A 6,000-nucleotide genomic window follows, 5' to 3' on the forward strand; every position below is an offset into this window, starting at 1 on the left:
GGGTATGGGGGAACAGGAACAGAGGCTATCAAGGTCAAGGTAACAGAGGTCCACCCCAGTCTCAGCAGAAACCTTACAGCCCAAATCAAACCACTGAGCAGCAGCAGCCACCATCTGCCACTGTTTTAAATGTGGTAAAAAGGGACACTGGGTGAGGCAATGCCCGTTGCCCAGACAACAGCGCAACTCAAACCCTGGCACTCAGCCCCAGGTACGGGATAGCCAGAACCCAAGGTTTTCCATTGACTGGAACCAGCAGGGTCAACACTGAGGCTGCCCAGAGGACTGTACCCCCACTTTCACACAGGTCAAAAAACATTGGAAAGGCTCATCTGTCATTCTCTTAACAGTATCGGGGAGAAAGTTAGGTTTCATGGTAGATAGCGGAGCCACATCCAGTGTCCTGTGTAGGGATTTTTACAAAGGTCCTTTAAGAAAGTCCGATCCTTCCATGGGAATCAATGGGGTTCTTACAAAAACATACAAAACTGACACTTGAAACCATAGACAGAGATTACATCACTGACCACACTTTTAGCATCATCCCTGAGTGTCCAGTAAACCTCTTAGGTAGAGATTTGTTCTGCAAGTTGAAACTCAAGGTTTTTGCATCTCTGGGAGGACTGGATATGCGATCAGGTCTAATACTTATTGCCAAACCCTCATCATCATCATTATTTTTTCCTACACTCACCACATTTGAGTCACAAGAATTGGAGGACATTGACCCTAACCCGTGGTCATCCGGAGACTATGACACAGGATTCATTGACTGTACTCCATATAGGGCCACACTCAGAGCAGATGCAACCACTGTGTACCAAAAACAATACCCACTATCGAAAGAGAAAATCGAAGGGTTAAGACCCATGATACAGGAATTCCTACGGATCGGAGTCCTAGAGGACACTGTCTCACCATACAGTACACCCATCAATCCGGTGACAAAGGCCGATGGTAAGGTAAGATTTGAACAAGACTTAAGGGAAATTAATAGTCTCATCATCCCTATTGCGCCCATTGTACCTGATGTGACACAACTGCTCTCAATCATTCCAGCAGATGCTGTCTGTTTCAGCGAGATAGACCTGAAAAATGCTTTCTTCTCTATCCCGGTTGACAAGCAGACCAGACCCCTTTTTGCGTTTTCCTTTGAGGGTCGTCAACTCTCCTGGTGCATGATGCCCCAGGGATATGCTGATTCACCTGTAGTGTACAGCATTGTCCTCCAAGCCAGTTTAAAACCATGGCACCCCCTCCAGGGTTCTGTACTCTTGCAATGCGTTGATGATTCGTTCTTGTGTAGTCTGAGGAGGCCAATGTAACACATGGTTTATCTTTGTTGAAATGGTTGTCTGAATGTGGACATAAAGTGTCATGCAAGAAAATGCAATGGTGTAAAAAGCAAGTTGAATACTTGGGCTTTGTTCTCACAAAGGGAGAAAGGAGAATCAGAAAGAGTCCAGTCTGTTGCAGGCCTGGTCACCGCGCACACCAAGAAAGAAATGTTATCTTTCCTTGGTATGATAAACTACTGCAGACAATGGATTCCTGATTGCTCCTACTATGACAATGTAATGAGACAAGCCACTCTGGCAGACATGCCAGATCTCATCAGGTGGTCTGAGGAAATGTTTAATGCATTTGCTTATTTGAAATGTTCTTTAATGACAAGTCCAGGTTTGGGCCTCCCTGACTACAAACTCACATTCCACGTATATGCTTGACAAAATTGTAAAACCATGGCGGGTGTGCTGACACAATATCACGGAGGCAAGTTACGTCCTTGTGCCTTTTTCTCAAAGGTGGTTCCGGCATCAGTCCAAGGAATGCCGGCCTGTCTGAGATCTCTTGTAGCCTGTGCTATGATGGTTGAGCTTGCAACGCCACTCACAATGGGACATGAGACTATCCTGTACACCACACATGATGTAGTAGGCCTTCTCAAAGGCATACACACACAGCACATGTCCGCACAAAGACTATCTGGATATGAGATTCTACTCCTCAGCAATCCCTCCCTCTAAATCAAATACGCAACACACACCTCAGGTCCAGCACCTATCTTGAATGCCCTATTAGGACTTAAAGGACCTGAGGATCACTTGACAGAAGCACATGATTGTATACACGCCATACAACATGAGACATCACCCTGCTCTGATTTACAATCTGTACCAGTAGAAGGGGATCCTGATGTTTTTGTTGATGGATCCTGCAGCAGACCAAATGGCAACACTTATCATGCAGGATATGCTATTGTTATGCTACCTGATGTTGTCCTGGAAGCCAGACCCATCACATACCAATCTGCACAAGCAGCAGAATTAATTGCACTCACAAGAGCATGCATACTACATGAAGGCAAGCCAGTCACCATTTACACTGACAGCAGGTACGCACATGGATTTGTCTGGGACCATGGGGTCATTTGGCAAAGGAGAGGATTCATTGTAGCTGATGGTAAGCACATCTCACATTCACAACTTGTCATACAACTTTTAGAAGCCATAAGATTGCCCTCACAGATTGCAATTGTCCACTGCAATTGCCCCGGCCACATTGCAAATGGTGAAATAAGTACCTCCTTAACTTGAGTTAACTCAGATGCTTGGGGATCTCCAATCCTCAGCTACTGACGATGAAATGGCCGATTGGTGTTATCCAATCTTGCAGAAGAATCCTAGGACAGGATTAATCTGCAAAGAGGGGGAACCATGCATACCACAGCACAGCTCCCCTCTGTTCATTGCACATTTTCATGGAGTAGGACACAACAGCATTCAAACAACACACATGCTGCTAGCACAGAATTTCTATATTACAGGCATTAAACAGTTAGTGTCAGATTATGTGGGAAGGTATATCACATGTTTGAGGAACAACCCAAACACCAATGTCAAAGTCCCACATCAACACCTTGATTACCCCACCACTCCTTTTACACAGAAAGGTAAACAAGAATACACCTTTGTCATAGTTGACATGTTCTCAAGATGGCCAGAGGTCTACCCTACAAGATCAGAAGATGCCAAAACAGTAGCAAGGATACTGACACATGACATTATTCCAAGGTGGGGCTGTCCATTGGTAATTTAATCTGACCAAGGGCCAGCTTTCACCTCAAAGGTAAACAAGGAGCTGACAGGACTCCTTAATATTGAATGAAAATTTCATATCTCATACCACCCACAAAGCTACGGCATTGTGGAACGCATGAACAGAACCCTAAAAGTAAATTGAGAAAGGCAACAGGGGGCACATTTGAGAAATGGAAAGATATACTGCCAATAGTCTTACCTGAAATCAGGATAACCCCTAATAAAAAGCTACGGTTATAACCATTTTGAGATACTTATGGGGAGACCTTTTCCCACACCATGGGCAAAGAACCCTCTGGTAGTACAGGAAGGGGACCTCGACCTCATTAGAGAAGAATATGTAACCAGATTGATTAAAACCCTAAGTGAAATTGAGGAAAAATATGCTTGTAAGTCTCCTTGTCTTCCACAGGAACCAACTCACCCATTCCAAGTGGGAGATATCGTGCTGATAAAGAAATTAAAGAAAGGAAAATTTGCAGGAGACTTCACCTACGGAGCACTGACTACAGTGGTAGCCGTGACCCGCACAGCAGTACTCACGGAAGAAGCACCTACTTGGATCCATGCCACCAGAGTGAAACTGGTAAAGGAGGCACCCCATAAGGAGGTAATAACGGGGACAGACAGTCCTGACCTTGAAAAAGGACAAAGTAAGCTACTAATGGGAGCAGACAGCTCTGACCTCCACCAGGATGCACTCCCTCAATTCTGGAAGATGGCACAGATGGTCCACTTGGACTGTGGGATTAGTGACGATCCTAATGACTCTGCCGGAGGATAAAAAAAGCTGAAGTTGCTATAACTCAGAAAGGTGGAATCACTACCTTCTGGTACAATTTTTCCAGTACTCAAGTTGCAACTTACTCCTTCTGTTTATGCAGCATAATGAAGTGCAGTCCTTCCACGAGATGCGGCAACCACTATAAGAATTGCCAGGCTTATATCTGTATTACTGACCCTTATTGAGGTAATAGATGCGCATACTGGGGGTCAGTAGTATGGAATACAGGAGAAGACTGGGGGTATAAACCACAGAATGCCCTTAATCGAAAGGATAAGAATGGTAAATCCTTGATTAGTAGAATGATAATTATCAACGGAAGGGACTGTCACATAGATGTTAGCCTATATCCTACAGGGTGGGCATGCCCTAAGATGGTGTCTGAGAATGAAAATAATTATAAACATAGAAAATCCCAACAGGTGATGAAGGAGATTACGTGCTGGGATGGTACTTTCACGACATAGGGGGGGCAGAGACTTCAATGGTCACCAAACACTTTAAAATAAGAGATATGTGTCAATCCTCAGAATGGGTTCAAGTTGGCAAATGGCAAACAGAGGGGGCCTGTCCCTATTGTGCCCTACTCTTGTCCCCATTCACACAAAATACATCCTATTTACACAGTTCCCCTCCCCCAACCCACCTAAACCCGAGGACATTTATGACACGATACTATGAGGTCTCAGGAAGGCATAGGATGTACCTCCCAAAACCTCATATGAACCCGTTCAATATCCATTTCATGGGGTCTCTGGATAATTTGAGTTTGCATCCTGAACCCCCACACGAACTGACATGTCCCTTGGATCTTAGGCTTCAGGACTTTGGTGAGATTAAGTCCTGAGCCTCCGCTGGTTGAGTTTGTAAGGTGCCATCTGGTTTTGGTTCAGTTGGTTAACCAGTCTCTAAACCCTCCGGTGCATAGTTCCATGTGGATAACGATGACCAGAACCAGGAGATGGATCCGGACAGGTTCTTCCACCCGAACACCTCTAAAAATGTGGATCTATTTGTAACATAGAAACAGGTAACAAACACACAACATAGACATACACGGGGAACAAACGGTGTAACAAATAGCACAGGGGTTTCAAATGTTGCCCAGCCTAGATTGGCTATTCTGACCCCTCAGCACCTGGTGAGGCATGTGTCGCTGAGAGGTAACCCCTTTATGGCCAATCTGACTAGACCCCACTGCACGATTTGTTACCTGGCCAACACTATCGGACACATTGCAATTACTTGCACAAGGGCAATTCTTTGCAATGTGTCCCTTGTTCCCACACCTGAAGCACCTGACCTGGCTTTCTATCCTTCGTGTTTTTTCCTTACCTGTTTTGCAGTGCTTCGCTATATGATCCAAGCCACCACATGCAAAGCATCCGATGTTTGCTCGGCATGGCTTAGGTCCGTCCACACTGCAACCGCGCTCCCTGAATTGTTCCATCCTCAGGGAGGCAATTTTCACGATATTTCTTTTTCCAAAAGTCAGGGAAAAATCTCTGTTAGTCTGGACAGGCTTAGTGATTTGGCCTGTCACAGACTACTCTCCCTCATTTTTGCCCTAGACAGGGCACAATTTTAGATTCCGGCCCTGACTTTATGGAAAAAGAAAGGGCCGGCACCAAATTGGTGATGACCTGTTGCATGCCAGTCATTATCTGGGAGCTTACAGCAACCTGAGCCTTCAATTTGGCTATCGTCACATCAGTAGAGGCAGTCCGCTCCTTAACCACTTCAGCCCCGCTAGCTGAAACCCACTACACTCCTTTCACCGTTTATCGCTCGGTCATGCAACTTACCACCCAAATGAATTTTACCTCCTTTTCTTCTCACTAATAGAGCTTTCATTTGGTGGTATTTTATTGCTGCTGACATTTTTACTTTTTTTGTTATTAATCAAAATGTAACGATTTTATTGCAAAAAAATGAAATTTTTCACTTTCAGCTGTAAAATTTTGCAAAAAAAACAACATCCATATATAAATTTTTCGCCAAATTTATTGTTCTACATGTCTTTGATAAAAACAAAATGTTTGGGCAAAAAAAAATGGTTTGGGTAAAAGTTATAGCGTTTACACACTATGGTACAAAAATGTGAATTTCCGCTTT

The 6,000-nt window shown here is 44.4% G+C and overlaps 1 protein-coding gene across 1 annotated transcript in view; it reads left to right on the forward strand.

Annotated features, from left to right (window-relative positions):
• SCAF8 (SR-related CTD associated factor 8) overlaps positions 1-5,608 on the forward strand; it is a 208,983-nt gene extending 203,375 nt beyond the window's left edge. Inside the window, exon 24 of the transcript XR_006388664.1 lies at positions 3,514-5,608. The gene's annotated coding sequence lies outside the window, so the exon portion shown is untranslated. The remainder of the gene's footprint in view (positions 1-3,513) is intronic.
• Positions 5,609-6,000: the final 392 nt, after the last annotated feature.

This window comes from Bufo gargarizans, chromosome 4 (assembly GCF_014858855.1).
Source record: "Bufo gargarizans isolate SCDJY-AF-19 chromosome 4, ASM1485885v1, whole genome shotgun sequence".
In the NCBI taxonomy this organism is placed as follows: Eukaryota; Metazoa; Chordata; class Amphibia; order Anura; family Bufonidae; genus Bufo; species Bufo gargarizans.